Raw genomic sequence first — 17,500 nt, 5'->3', positions numbered from 1 at the left:
TCGAGGAGCACCAAGAGGAACTTTCGACGGATGACCTGAAGGAGTTGGAGGCCATGCGAGTGAACGTCATTTAGGAAGAGTACAGCGGGGGTAGGAGGATGACCCAGTGACAACGGCAGAAATTAAAGAGGGTCTAGATGGCTGCTTTAAAATGGTGGCTCTAATAGGAAAGACACACCCAAAAAAAATTCTCACATGTCGTGCGCTTGAGTACTGTAATGAAGTTTGCCTGAGTTATTTCAGGAAAATTTTAAGAAGCAGGCAGAAACAAGCTTCTTTGGACGATTATTTTAGTAAGAGGCCTTCGGTAGAAGCAGGCCAAGCACCAGCTAAGAAACGAAAGAAAAGTGGCAGTGATGAAGAAAATACAGTGTAATTAAATTTAGAAAATAGAAAACAAAGAAAAAAAATAGAAAAAGAAAAAAAAAGAAATTTTATTCTAAGTTTATCGTAAAGTTAAGTGTTAATATTTCCTGCCATTTGTAGATGCGTTTCCTAATATTAAGTGTTAATGTTTTCTGTCATTCATAAATCTGTTTTGTAAAGTTAAGTGTTTACGTTTTCTGCCACTTGTACGTAAACTTTATCCGCCGTTTTCATCCTCCTCTACCGCCCTGCACTTCACTCTCGGACATCGCCTCACTCCAAAGGTAAGGTTCCACATTTTTGTTACTTTATTTTTACAGTTTGCTTTAATTAAACACTTCTTTTTCAGAATATTAATGTTAATTTATTATCAAATGATCAAAATACTGTACTTTTCATATATCTAGTACTGTTTAGTGGTGAATATCCTTTTTATAATCATTTAATGTGGTGTTTTTCTAGGGTCTGGAACAAATTAGGCTATTTACATGTAAAAGGCGACTCGCTACACAAAAAAAATCACTTTACGAAAGCCCTTACGGAACCAATAAATTTCGTGTTATGAGGCATCACTGTGTGTGTGTGTGTGTGTGTGTGTGTGTGTATATATATATATATATATATATATATATATATATATATATATATATATATATATATATATATATAGACATATATATATATATATATATATTTGTGTGTGTGTGTTGAAACAGGAGTAACAATGATAATAACACCAAGAGCAGAAAAGGCATTCATGGGATGGAGAGCTGTAAATAGTAGATTGTTACTTGCAAAGTTTAAATCAAAGCAGTGCAATATGAGTATTATAGTTTGCTATGCACCAACAAATGATTCCCTTGAAGAAAAGAAAGACGAATACTATGAAGAACTACTGAGAGTAGTAGATGAGATCCTAGAGAGAGATATGGAAATTGTGATTGGTGACTTCAATGCTAAAGTTGAAAGAAATATTCAAGCTATAGAGAATGTGATGGGTAATCAGGGTCTTGGCGAAGTTGCAAATGAAAATGGAGCATATTTTATATGTTTTATATTCAACAAGCAATCTTGTTATTGGATGTACTCTTCCAGCACAAGGACATCCATAAATAAACATGGCCTTCACCATGTGGCAATTACAAAAATCAAATAGATCACATAGCTATTAATAAAGAAAGAAAGAAAGAATTGTACCATCCATCCGTTGAGATACTACTACTAGAGAGTTATGGGGTCCCTTGACTGTCCTTCTCTCTTGGGTAGTGTTATAGCCTCTGTACCATGGACTTCCACTGTCTTGGGTTAGATTTCTCTTGCTTAAGGGTAAACTTGGGCACACTATTGTATCTAATTTCTCTTCCACTTCTTTCCTTTCCTCCCTGAGCTATTTTCCTAGTTGGGGCCCATGGAATTATAGCATGCTGCTTTTCCAACTAGGGTTATAGCTTAGCAAGTAATAATAATAATAATAATAATAATAATAATAATAATAATAATAATAATAATAATAATAATAATAATAATAAATGTAAGAATCTATAGAGGTCAGATACTGGTAGTAATCACCAGCTACTTATTACCACACTGAAATCAAAACTGAAAACACCCAACAGAAATGTAGATAAAATATCTAGGTTTGATATAACCAAGCTTCTAGAAGATGAGCATAGCAAAACATTTGCAATTGAATGTAGGAATCAATTTACAGTCTTGGAGACTTTAAGAGACGAAGAGCAGACGATTAATGAAGAATGGTGTGAAATTAAGAACATATATCAGTCAGTTGGTAAGGAAGTTTTGGAATATGTGGTTACAAGGAGAAAACCATGGATAACAAATGATACTTAGAATACTATAAAAAGGAGACAAAGACAGAAATTGATTGTTGAAAGTTTCCAGAAAAGGAAAGAAAATTTCCAGATAGAGCATGCTTACTTTTCCAGTATTGATAGTGAAGACAAAAGAAAAGCCAGGAATAACTGGAGAAAATATTTAGACAGGAAATAGATGAAGCTGACAAATCTATGAATTAAGGGAGTGGATATGGTGTAAGAATTGCTCATAGAATTATTAATGAAATCTTTATTGGGGCAAAAAAGAAGAAACATATACCCAGCACAAAGAGATAGGGATCTGTTATAACAAAAAAAAATGAAGAAGGCAATGTTGGATGGAACACTTTAATGAGGCCATGAATAGGATATGAAGGGAATAATGTGATTGATATACATGAAGCTGAGGAAGACCTTGATGTGCCCATGAATGAATTCAGTGTTTTTGAAGTCGAAGCTATCATTGAAACTCAGGAGATGGAAAACCCCTGAATATGTTGGAATAACTGCCAAGATGATTTTGGCTGAAAATGAAGTGCCTCACAGCATACTTCAAAGATTATTTTGTAGAACTTGGCATGAAGAGGCCAAATCTGATGAAGTGTTGGTGAGAATGGCAAAAAAGATCTGATTGATTTCAATAATTACAGAGGCATCACACTTGTGTCAGTTGTCATGAAGATATACAATATGCTCATCCTAAAGAGACTATAGAGAAAGATTGAGGAAAAGCTGAGAGATGAACAAGCAAGATTTTGAGAAGTTAGAAGCTGTACTGACCAAATTTTCATTTTAAGACATGCTGTATAGCAATATGTAGAATATAAAAATCTACTTTTGATGGTATTTATGGACTATGGAAAAGCCTTTGATAGTGTGCACCGGCCAATTTTGTAGAGTCCTGTGTTATTATGGAATTCTTCTTAAATATGTAAATTTGATTAAGCCTGTTTATGAGCATAGTAAGTGCCAAGTCAATATTAATGGAGTCCTATCAAATGAATTTCCAGTGAACAGCGGAGTACTCCAAGGGAATGTGTTGTCACCTGTTTATCCTCCTCATGGATTTTGTAATGTTGGGGATGGCAGAGAAGGATTGGACTGAATTGGTGACAGCAAATTGTAGAGGATTTGTATATACAGTAATGCTATATAACAGTAATATTAGAAAAAATTTTGCCAATAAAAATAATGAAACACCTGAGCCAGTACCAAAACGAAACAGTAAGAGAAGTAAACAAAGCATATAGAGACATGAAAAGATGCAAAGCACCAGGAGAAGATGGCCTAGCAACTGATTCAATAATAGATGGAGGAGATTTCATAATATCAATAGTCTCTGAACTTTACACAAAATATCTGCAAAAATGCTCTATAACTACACATTGGTAAATCTATCATTATACTAATTCACAAAACAGGAGCCACAAAAGACCTGAAAAATTACTGCCTAATAAATTTACTCTCTGTAATATATAAAATATTTACAAAGATCATATTAGGCCAAATGGAAAGACAGCTAAACTTTAATCAACCAAGAGAACATGCAGGCTTTAGAGGTGGGTATTCAACAGCTTACCATATCCATGTAATTAACCAGCAAAGAGAAATATTAACAGAGTATGACAAACTACAATGTATGGCATTTATAGACAATGAGAAAGCTTTGATTCTGTCAAAACCTCAGCAGTTATGAAATCCCTTCAAAGACAAGGAAACTTAAGATATCTATACAGGAAGTATAGCAATCACAAAGCTATATGAAAATAGTGAAAAAATTCCAATTGAGAAAGCATTTAGACAGAGAGATGCCTATCTCTCCTAAATTATTTAAAGCATGCCTTAAAAATGTTTTTCAAAATTTGGTTTGGGGAAAATATAGGGATTAATATTGATTGGGAAATCCCTAAACCACTTGAGAATTGCAGATGACATAGTTTGTTTAGTGAATCATGAGATGAATTGCAAATGATGATATAAGATCTAAATAGAGAAATCAGAAATGTAGTACTGAAAATAAATACGAGTAAAATTTGGAATTATATGTTCAATGAAAATGCAAACAGAACAAATAAGAGTTATGGACAAACCTCTAGAGATTGTTCATGAATATATATACTTAGGACAGACAAGCAAGTGATTACCCAGGACACTGAGCAAAAATTAACTGAAGGATAAATATGGTATGGAAAGCTTTTGGTAAACAATATTACTATGAAATGAAAAAATGGCACTTTTTCTTAAAAAATTAGATGGTCCTATCAGTTTTAACTTGTGTATGAAAAACATGGAGCCTTACTAAAGCTTTTGAACATAAGCTAGTTACAACTCAAAGATCTATAGACAGAATAATGATGTAAGCGACAAAAAAAGAGCAACATAGATACGAGAGCAAAACTAGAGGATATTCTGACAACATGTAAGAAAAAGAAAGGAACATGGGCTGGGCATATAATGAGAATGACAGATAATAGATAAACATTAAGAAAAACTGAATGGTTCCTTACAGATTGCAAAAGAAGCAGGGGCAGGAAGAGAAGACGATGGATTGACAAACTAAGAAAGTTTGGGAGTGTGGACTGCACACAAGTGGAGCGACATGTTTGGGGTCTTTGTTCTGCAGTGGACTAGTAATGGATGATATATATATATATATATATATATATATATATATATATATATATATATATATATATATATATATATATATATATATATATACACATATAAATACATACATACATACATATATATATATATATATATATATATATATATTATTATTACTATTATTATTACTTGCTAAGCTACAACCCTAGTTGGAAAGGCAGGATGCTATAAGCCCAGGGGCTCCAACAGGGAAAATAGCTCAGTGAGGAAAGGAAAAAAGGAGAATAAAATATTTCAGGAAGAGTAACAACATTAAAATAAATATCTTGAATATAAACTATAAAAACTTTAACAAAACAAGAGGAAGAGAAATAAGATAAAAGAGTGCGCTCGAGTGTACCCTCAAGCAAGAGAACTCTAAACCAAGGCAGTGGAAGACCATGGTACAAAGGTTATGGCACTACCCAAGACTAGAGAACAATGGTTTGATTTTGAAGTGTCCTTCTCCTAGAAGAGCTGCTTACCATAGCTAAAGAGTCGCTACCCTTACCAAGAGGAAACTGGCAACTGGACAATTACAGTGCAGTAACCCCTTGAGTGAAGAAGAATTATTTGGTAATCTGTGTTGTCAGGTGTATTAGGACAGAGGAGAATATGTAAAGAATAGGCCAGACTATTCAGTGTGTGTGTAGGCAAAGGGAAAATGAACCATAACCAGAGAGAAGGATCCAATGTAGTACTGTCTGGCCAGTCAAAAGACCCCATAACTCTCTAGCGGTAGTATCTCAACGGGTGGCTGCTGCCTTGGCCAACCTACTACCTATATATATATATATATATATATATATATATGTATGTATATATATATATATATATATATATATATATATATATATATGTGTGTGTGTGTATATATAATCATATATATACATAAAAATTAATACATATATATTTTTAATGAATGGCATTTTTACTTATAGAAACTTGAGATTTATTAGAAAGGTAAACGATAGTAGTTACTTTAACATTTTGGACTATATATTTTGCTGAGAAAATTAAATGGTCCAAAATGTTGAAGTATCTACTTTGGTCTGCCTTTCTAATATATATATATATATATATATATATATATATATATATATATATATATATATATATATATATATATATATATATATATATATACATAATATATATAATATATATATACAGTATATATATATATATATATATATATATATATATATATATATATATACATATATATATATATATATATATATATATATATATATATATATATATATATATACACAGTCATACCTCTCTTGAAAAAAGAATCTGCATAAGAAATTTTCACGGTGCAAAACCAGATGCACAGATTTTTCTGACTCACATTGTGAAAATTTTCCATGATAAAAAGAGAGATTTGCCAGCAATGCCGAGAATATAATAGTCACGCAATAAAAAAAGCTGAAGAAACGGGTTACTTACACAATAAAAAAATGTATCTCTCTATAGTAGGGGTAACTATAATAGTATAGTACATATGGTACTATATATTTTTCATATGTAAAGCATTTTACTGTTTGTATTATATTATTTTCCATTTATTATTGTATTATGTTCTAATAACTACTTAATTTATAGGTTCATATGTATTTGGCTGTAGAGTATTTCATAGTGGTTATACTGTAGCTTTATTATAAAAATTTAATGGTGTTTTTACATGGCTTGGAACAAATTATGCGATTCACATGTAAAATGTGACTCATAACACTAAATTTTCACGAAACAAAAACTACTCCAGAACAAATTAATTTTGCGTTGTGAAGCATTAATGAATGAATGAATGTATGTATATATGTATATATGTGTAGGCCTATGTGTGTATGTTTATATATATATATATATATATATATATATATATATATATATATATATATATACACTGTATATATATATATATATATATATATATATATATATATATATATATATATATAAGTAGTAGGTTGGCCAAGGCACCAGCCACCTGTTGAGATACTACCACTAGAGAGTTATGGGGTCCTTTGACTGGCCAGACAGTACACGTACTACATTGGATCCTTCTCTCTAGTTACGGTTCACTTTCCCTTTGCCTACACATACACCGAATAGTCTGGCCTATTCCTTACAGATTCTCCTCTGTCCTCATACACCTAAAAACACTGAGATTACCAAACAATTCTTCTTCACCCAAGGGGTTAAACACTGCACTGTGATTGTCCAGTCACTACTTTCCTCTTGGTAAGGGTAGAAGAGACTCTTTAGCTTTGGTAAGCTGCTCTTCTAGGAGAACACTCCAAAATCAAACCATTGTTCTCTAGTCTTGGGTAGTGCCATAGCCTCTGTACCATGGTCTTCCACTGTCTTGGGTTAGAGTTCTCTTGCTTGAGGGTACACTCGGGCACCCTATTCTATCTACTTTCTCTTCTTCTTGTTTTGTTAAAGTTTTCATAGTTTATATAGGAAATATTTATTAAAATGTTACTATTCTCAAAATATTTATTTTTTCCTTGTTTCCTTTCCTCACTGGGCTATTTTCCCTGTTGGGGCCCCTGGGCTTATAGCATCCTGCTTTCCCAACTAGGGTTGTAGCCTAGTAAATAATAATAATAATAATAATAATAATAATATGTATGTATGTATGTAGCCTAGTAAATAATAATAATAATAATAATAATAATATGTATGTATGTATGTATGTATGTATGTGTATATATATATATATATATATACATATATATATATATATATATATATATATTTATATATATACATATATATATACACACACACACATACACACACACACACACACACATATATATATATATATATATATATATATATATATATATATATATATATATATATATATATATACATATATACATATATAAAATATATATATATATATATATATATATATATATATATATATATATGTATATATACACAGTATATATATATATATATATATATATATATATATATATATATATATATATATATACATACATTTATATATATATACATATATATAGTGTATTTATATATATATAAATATATATATATATATATATATATATATATATATATATATATATCAAACAGGTTTATATATATAACATCATCAACCATTGACAGTCCACTGCAGGACAGAGGCCTGACAAGACCTACCATTTGCATCTGTTTATGATCTTTCTTTGCCAGTTTATACCCACAGATTTCCTTAGCACATCAATCCACTGTTTTCTCTTCCTTCACTTGGTTTGTTTGCAATCTCTAGGGAACCATTCTATAATTCTTTTTGTCCACTTATTATCTGTTTTTCCTATTGTCTGTGCGGCCCATGTCCATTTATTTATCTAACTTGTTAGAATATCCTCTACTTTAGTTTGGTCTTGTGTTCATGTTACTCTTTTTGTGGCCCCTAATGTTATTCCCATCATTATTCTTTCCATAGCTGTAAGTTCTTAGTACGGCTCCAAGTTTCTGATGCATAAGTTAATACTGGTAGGACCATCTAATTAAGTACTTTCTATTTAGAAAAAGTGGCATTTTACTTTTCATAATCTCATTTTGTTTACCAAAAGCTATCCACCACAAGCACGTACTTTCTTTTAATTTTGGTCTCATGTCCTTGGGAAACACTCATTATCTGTCTTAGATAGGTATACTCATTAACAATCTCTAGAGGTTCATCCGTAGCTCTTAATTGTTGCCTCTCTGCATTTTCTTTAAACACTGTCCTAGTTTGACTCAGATTAATCTACAGTTCTACATCTTCATTTAAATTTCCTATCATCTTTTGCAATTCCTCCCATGATTCACTATACAGATCTATGTCGCCTGAAAATCTTTAGTTGTTACGGTATTCCCCATAATATCATTTCCTACATTTTCCCAATCTAAATTCTTAAAAACTTCTTCTAAACATGCTATGAATAATTTAGGAGAGATGGAGTCACCCTGGTTAACTTCTTTATCAATCAGAATTTTCTCACTATCTTTATGTAGTTTTAGGATTGCTGGGGGATGAGAAAACTTATACCAAACAAATCCCCTGGGTGGCAGATAGGGGAATCCCTAGGAACTTTCTGGGGCTGCTCTAAATATATTGAATAAAGAGCCGTAGACCAAAAAAATTAGTTAACATCATATTCAGTAAGAGATTAGGACAAGCCTAGGAAAAAGCCAGCAGAAACCTATAACTCGAGAAACTCAAGGATCAGTTGTCCGACAAAACTGGAAAAGTCTTAGGATAAATGACAAAGAAAATTTGACAAACAGATGTGGTACTATAAATGTTGGCACCTATTTTAATAATGCTGATAAAATATTGGATATGATGAAAGAAAGAAAACTGCATTTGTTAGCTATGGCCGAGAGTGGGCTAGGCATAGAGGCAAGTGCGTGGGACAGGATTTGAGTGATGGTTATGTACTAATTTATAGTGGAATACATGCTGGAATTAGAAAGCATGGTGTTGTTATGATTTTAGGGACCAGACTTGGCCCTTTTATTCAGAAAGTAAAGGTGGTAAATGAATGACTTTTGAGTTGTATGGTTAGAATAAAAAACAAAAAATAATAATAGATATCAAATCTATGCCTCTCAACAAGAACATACACAAGAGAATTAAATTTTTTACAGAACTTTTATACCTATATTCAAAAGATCAAGCAGAAAGTGTCCATGTATTGCAAAGAGATTGTAATACCAGAGTAGGCAGCAACAGCAAAGGAATAAGAAATAAAATAGCCCAATGTGGAGAAGAAACTAGAAATATTGATGGAGAAAACCTAAAAGATTTTTTGGTAAGAAATAATCTAAAGAACGTGAATGACTTTTTAACTCCAATATCATCATAGATATACAAGGTATCGATGGAATATTATAACAGGATAGTTCTGTCAGAGATCAGTAATTGATTATGTGATCACATCAGACAAAATAATAGTAAAAGCATTACCAGGAGTTTCCCTAGACTCAGATCATAGGTTGATAATAGGTAAAATTAACATTACTCTTGAAAAGCTAAAAAACAGAAAAAAGAAAATTGATATAAAGATGAATTTTTAATATAAGTTTACAGAGAAACTCCAACAGTTGAGGCAAAGAATCTGGAATACACAAAAAATAAAATGCTTTGAAAGTCAGAACGGAGCAACTTGGATGTAGATATGTTGGAGGTACCAGAAAATCTTACAATGTGGTGGAATGAAGAGGTAAAAGGTGTAATAATGATTTAAAAATAGAATGCACAGGAAATGGATGAAACAAAGAAACCTATAAACTAGAGAAGAATGTGTATCTTCTAGAAGGCAAGCAGAAGAGATTAAAAGGAGATCACGGATAAATGAATGGACTGAAGTGGGAGGTGAATCAATGGAGGATCTAAATAAACCAAGAAAAAATATTTTTGGTGGCAAAATCCTGCAAGGAGGATAAAATAAAACAGTACAATATAGAGGATGAATTTGAAAATGTAATAGACAATGCCAGAAAGCCTAATATTAAGTGAACCAACTAAAGCATTTTGCATTTTAGTTTGAACATTCTTCAATTCAAATTGACAATCTTCATATTAGAATGACAAATACAGTACATATACATTTGTGACAGTTTTCAATTTCAATTTCACATACTGCAAATTACATTGACAGACCAGACAACAAATGACATTTCCAACAGGTCAATGCCAATCAGAAAAAATATTAACAATTAGCCGTTTCGTAATTGACAATTTAGGTTTTACGATTGACAAATGCATTTGAGTTTGACATTTCATCACAACTATTATCGTAGCCAATACAAAGAGCCATTTTTATACATTAATCACTTTCTTTCCATAAAACAATGCAAATGAAACTGCAAGAGCTATAACTCTTATCAGCTTTTCAGGTATTTTGCATTATGGCCCATCTGAGGCGGCTTTGTAATGTGATGTAAAAAGAGGCATTCAATACCATGCTAACTTTGCTATTAGCCATTTGAATTTTCTATATTGAGCAGTTACAGCTTGAAGATGCCAAGGAATTATCGTTGCATTTGTGACATTGAACACCATTGCATAATAAAGTAGTATGAGAATGGTGAAGATTTCGTAACAACTGCCAGAGAACTTGGGGTTAATCAAACAGCAGCATACCAAATTATAAGGAGATATAAACATCAAGATAAAGTTCAAGCAAGTGAAATTAGAACCCTAGGAAGTAAGCGAAAGCTAACCAGCAAGTCCATAGACTTTCTGGTGTTGCTGTTAGAAAGTACTACAATCTTAACTTTAAGGGAATCAAATCAAACCTTGCAAGATACGTTTACCAGAGAACCCAGTGTGTCTGAGTCAAATGTTGCAAGAGACATGGAATGTGAACTCCTCACACTAAAATTGAGTGAAAACGTAACAGAGAAAAAAATCCGAATATGTCAAGGATGCTACGGTAACGTACACACGACATTTACACAAGACATTTGCAGGAAGATAGGATCTGCATTGATGAAATGAGATGTAATTTATATACCAAGAGGACTTACGGTAGAGCACCAATGTGCAAACGAGCCCTGCAAATAGTAGGGTAACAGAGAAGTGGTAACATCATGTTACTTTCGGCAATTTCTCATGGTGCTGGATTAGTTTATTGTGAGATTACCAATGAAAAATTCAATTATTTTGTATTCAACTTAGATTTTATCCTTGGAAAATTCAACTCACATATCACCATGAATAATGCTCGGTGCCACAGTGATAATGCTGATAGCTTTCCTATAAGACCTTTTGACTATCTACCACCAGACTCTCCTTTCCTAAATCCATTTGAGAACCGCTTCCCAATGCTGAAGGCATGACTAAACAGTTTCTTAATGATGTAGCAAGTATCTGTAATGCACAGGAGCTCTCTGACAGGATTAGCAAGAAAAACTTATGCTTGGTCATTTGGAAACTGCTTCAAGTGTTGTCACTCCAGAACTAAGGGCTTCATTATATGAACACAGTAATGCTATCTTATGAAGTACATTAATCACCAGGATATGTTACGGTATAAACTGTAATTGTTGCAAAGTTATGTTTTATTTGACATTGGATATCTGTATTATGTTAAAATAATTTTCCTCTGATATACTCCATTAAGAATATATGACAAATGTAAAAGATAATGTATGATTTGTCAAAGAAACTTGCCTTATGTCAAAATTTTTTCGAAGTTTGTCAATACAGTATATATTACTACGCTCACAGTTTTGGAGACGGTCAAAGAATTATGGAGATTGATATCAATGCATTGGGAGTGTCCTTTTTTTATTTGCAGTTTGTCACAGATTTAAAGTGTCAATCTATTTTGAAGATTGTCAATTCTGAAAGTATGGACTGTCATTTAAAATTTCCATTTGTCAAACTTTAAAGAGATTGTCATTTAGTTATGGAAACTGCTCAAAGTAAAATAGAAAATACTATATTTCAGCAACCTACCGGTACTTAATATAGTCTCTGAAGAAGAAAATAAAAGATGAATATATCTTTTGTGTGGACAGAGAAAACAGAGAGGATTTGATGACATATCAAGTTTGAACATTCTTTGAAGGAGATGAAAAATGGAAAAAGCCTCGAGGTACAATAATATACCAATTGAATTGTTCAAAGAAGGATAGGACATACCAAAGAGGACACTGTATGACCTAATTCTCACATTGTGATTAGAGTAGAATTACAGAAGAATGAGGGAGGCATATTTCTGTACCATTTTAATAAAGCAAGGGGGGCTCGAGCAAATGTAAAAATTATAAAGGTATAAATCTTATATGCCATACAGCAAAACTTTAAGAGGATTTTAGAAAAGATAGCAAGAATTATCAATGAACCTAAGTTAGGAGAACAACAATACGGATACATGAAAGATAAAAGCACTTCAGATCTCATATTCGGTCTGAGACATTGAAAAATCTTGGGAATACAATAGACCGCCGTACATAGCTTTCATTTGACTTGGCGACTAAGAACAAATTATGGAGGTGCTTAGGAGAAGATGATAAGTCCATCATCCCGATTAGCAAAGCCATCTTAGTTGGCAGACACTGAACGCATTATCATTACGAGTGTGTATAAACCACCAACGACAAACTTTATATGCCCATAAACTCACCAACTACGAAACAAGCCATGCCTTGTTATGGGCGACTTTAACAGTCACAGCACTACCTGAGACTACAGCTACACAAACTGTGATGGTGAGGACATCGAGAACTAGGCCACAACCCATTATCTAACACTCCTGCATGATGCAAACAATAAAGCATCCTTTCAGACCCACGCTAGACTCAGAGATATAACTTAGCATTTGCCTCACTCAGACATTACCATAACAATGAAAATCGATCAGCGATCCTATACCAAAATTGCAACACTGACCTTTAATGATCAACACGAAACCTGCGATCAGACCTTGACAAATTAAACCAAGACCAGGATTCTACTTGAACAAGGAAAACATGAGAAAGCTTTGAGTCAGAGCTGGAGACTTGGATTTTCAATATCAGCCCAGTCCCACAGCAAAACAATGACTTCCAATCACTGGTTTGGGAAGTTTCAAAGAAACACATCCCTAGAGGCTGCAGAAAGAGCTATATCGCAGGTCTTAACGAACTATCAAAATATCAGTACATGAAGTACATCCAGGCATATAACAAAGATCCCTTTACTGTAAGTACCAGGAAACTTGGAAAGGCCCTTCTGGCCTCAATCAGCAACGAAAGAAAAGAATACGGGCATGAAGTCATAACCTCCATAGACATGAGTCATAACAGCAAAAAAGCCTGGGGAACAATTGATAAACTGAACTCAGAAAAGAGGCCTCAACCTAGATTAGCTGCTGTAACCCCCAACCAGGTAGCAGACCATCTGTTACTGAACGGCAAGCCCCACAACAAAGAACGAGGTTACCTAAAGAAAATGAGACAGGACATGCAGTACATCATGCAAGATAGAAACGACAACTTAGAAGAACTAAATGCTGCCATAAACATCTCAAATCTTGGAGGGCAGCAGCCTAGATGGCATACAACAGAAATGATCTTACATATCGGAGACAAAACAAAAGCATGGCTCCTGTTTCTATCCATTACTGTGCAATTACCTACCAAATTCCAAAAACTTGGAAAAGATCCAGAGTAGTCGCCTTGCTGAAACCAGGGAAAGACCCATCATCCCCCAAAAGCTATCGACCATTATCCTTACTGTGTATCCTGTACAAATTATATGAACAAATGATCTTAGCCTATATCCAGCCAACTGTTGAAGAACAACTGTCGACAAACCCAGCTGGCTTCAGACCAAGTTAATCCTGCTGCAGCCAGGCATTAAACCTGACACAATATATCGAGGATGGGTTTGCACCGGTACAGTCTTTGTCAACCTTATGGCATCATATGACATTGTAAACCATAGAGCACTCCTGGAGGTGGCTTAAAACTATACAAAATACCAACATAATCCATATCACTGAATCATTGCTTACCAATCAGCAATTCTTCATAGAAATTGATAACAGAAAAAGCAGATGGAGGGTACAGAACAATGACCTTCCACAAGGGTCAGTACTGGTGCCAACTCTATTTAGCATCTATACAAATAGGCAGCCACAGTACCAGAACATTCCCAAGTACATATATCCATATGACCTGTGCGTTTCCACACAATTGGAATCCTTCACCAGCATCGAAGAAAGACTGTTAAGGATCCTGACTACACCTACTACAAAAAATGGCATCTCAATGCCAATCCAAGTAAAACAGGTGTGTGCCTTCCACATGAACAATCACCAGTCAAACAGAAAGCTAAAGATCAAATGGGGTGGAATAGATCTGAAAAATCACCCCTACCCAGTCTACCTACATGTCACCCTTGATAGAAAACTCTCCTTTAAAGAGGACATAAATAAAACCAAACATAACAGCCTTAGCACTATTTTACACTACTGCAGAGTACAGTGCACCAGTGGGCAAGATCATCCAGGCATGTAAGATCAACCCAGAGCTAAATATGTACTGTCAGGTGATTACTGGCACCCTAAGTTCAACACCTCTACCATCTTTATATAAAGTAGCCGGTATCCCACTGCTCAATATCCGCCAAGAAACACTAGTAAAAACTGAAAAGAATAAACAAATTAATGACCCTAGGAACCCACTCCACAATCATCAGGAAGTAAGAAAAAGACTGAAATCTAGCAAAAGCTTCACAACAGTAGATGGACTAGAATCAATCCGGGCAACTACTCTCAGGCTAGAAAAGTGGTGGGAAAGTGACCGTTAGCCATCCAATGAGGCGGTGCCCAGCCCAAAAGAAGACCTGCCAAGTGGAACAATCCTCACCAGGAAGAACTGGGTAAACCTAAACACAGCAAGGGAAAAAGTGGGCAAATAACTGGAGATAACTGCCACAAATAGGGATTAGCCATCAACCATGAATGCCCATGTGTGGTAATACTAAAAACAATGGAACAAATCCTACAGGGGTGTCCACTGGGCCCTCACTGCTCAAATCAAGATGACAGAGAGGCCACCGACAACTTCCTCTTGTGAGTATGACATTTAAGTGATAAGATATATATATATATATATATATATATATATATATATATATATACATACATACATACATATATATATATATATATATATATATATATATATATATATATATATATATACAGTATATATACAGTCAGTCCTCCTTATTCCTGGAGATTAGATAACAGGAACAGGTGCAAAAAGTGAGAATCTGTTAATATACTTGCTGACCTAGAGTGGGTTAACTGCAAACCTAACAACTCACTGCCCAATGCCTCTGAGCGTTCACCTAGCACACTAACTAACCCCCTGCTCTGGCTAATATTGGTTCTACTTAAGTTTCGATCACAGTATAAATATTGTGTTAATGAATGAACCGATTTCAATTTAGTATACAGTACACATGAACACGTGTAGTACATACAATAATATTTTTAGAACTTCAGTTTCATTTGTATTTCAGCTATCTACTTATAATCCTTGAAAAATTAAGAGAAAAATATAAAAATTTAACAGACATAAAAGTCTCCTACTGAGTAAAAGATCTTTTCCCGAGACCATTTTTAAGTCTGGTCTGTACCAATATTGCAGTACCATACTTTAAGGGTTCGGTCATAACAGGACCAGGCATATATGGTAGTTAAGATTTCTTTCACTTAGGTATACTAATACTATGGAAAGTTTAAGAAACTAAAGTTCCAAGTTTCTGACAGCTACTTGTATTAAACAATTTTTCCCCATTATTATTTACCGTATCTAATAATTTATTTATCTTTATTTGTCTGTAGGTCACATGTAAGTATGAGATGGGGGTTTTATGTTGCATGCTTGCTGTCTTATAGTCTCCAATAATCATTCTGACATACAGCAAGCCCTCGTTCTTCCTGGGTTCTATCTTTGCATATTCGGTCATTCGCAATACAGAGAACGGTATAACCTATTGAATAAAAAATCACATTCGCTGTTTCGATATAAGTACTTTTGTGACCCGACGGTTTCAAACTAACCTCTCTCCTTTGCTACCAGTATCCTTCACACAATTTTCCTCTCCACACACCACAACACCCCATCTCTTGCTCACATCGGCTCTCCTAGCATCTGTAGCTCCCGGTTTGGTCCTTTTTGTACAGAATCACATTTTGTTTAGTTCATTACATTAGATAGTAAGTTGGTCAGAGCACCAGCCACCCACTGAGATACTACCACTAGTGTTATTGGGGCCAGTGACTGGCCAGATAATACTACATTGGATACCTCTCTCTGGTTATGGCTATTTTTTCCTTTGCCTACACATATACCGAATATTCTGGCCAATTCTTTCCACATTCTCCTCTGTCCTCATACAGCTGACAACAGTGATATTACCAAAGAATTCTTCTTCATTGAAGGAGTTATCTACTGCACTGTAATTGTTCAGTGGCTACCTTCCACTTAGTAAAGGTAGATTTGACTCTTTAGCAATGGTAAGCAGCCCTTCTAGGAGGACACTCCAAAATACAACCACTGTTCCCTAGTCTTGGGTAGTGCTTTAGCCTCTTTACCATGGTCTTGCAATGCCTTGGGTTTGACTATATAACAGGATTATCTGATGGAGACTAAATATCACTCTCTTGGGTGACAGGGCAAAATAAATGACTGTCAGTCACATGAGGCCTAGGAATAAGCAGATAATGAAAAGATAAATGATGGAAGAAAAATAAAAGCCTACAGAATTCTCGTTTCTTCTCACTGGCGTGGTCTCGCAAATCCAAGCAAAGGAGACATGGAGGCTCAGTCGGAGGAAGATAAGCATTAAAGGCATCAGCAGAAAAGGTAGCAGAAGTTGACTGTATGACATATTTTGTGAGTGCAGAAAGCACTGATCCACAGATCAATCATATCAAGTCTCACATAGCAGCTAAGGTGAAACATGTTGACCCATAAAGGACAACCACAAGTAACGGAGCCCATACCTAAAAAGACGTGAATGAGCTTGATGCTCATCCTTCCAAACACTTACATGTATGCTGAGGCATCACTAAAGGTAAAGAAGGTAAACAGATAATACTTAGTAACCAAAAACCATTGGTCCCAAT

At 34.1% G+C, this 17,500-nt stretch overlaps 1 protein-coding gene across 14 annotated transcripts in view; it reads right to left on the bottom strand.

Annotated features, from left to right (window-relative positions):
- Nucleotides 1-17,500, bottom strand: part of KrT95D (phosphofurin acidic cluster sorting protein KrT95D) — a 396,291-nt gene that overhangs the window by 26,292 nt on the left and 352,499 nt on the right. The gene's annotated exons all lie outside the window — the stretch shown is intronic.

This window comes from Palaemon carinicauda, chromosome 18, assembly GCF_036898095.1.
Source record: "Palaemon carinicauda isolate YSFRI2023 chromosome 18, ASM3689809v2, whole genome shotgun sequence".
NCBI classification, from domain to species: Eukaryota; Metazoa; Arthropoda; class Malacostraca; order Decapoda; family Palaemonidae; genus Palaemon; species Palaemon carinicauda.
Note: the sequence above shows the minus strand (reverse complement) of the source record. Positions and strands in the feature narration are given on the sequence as shown.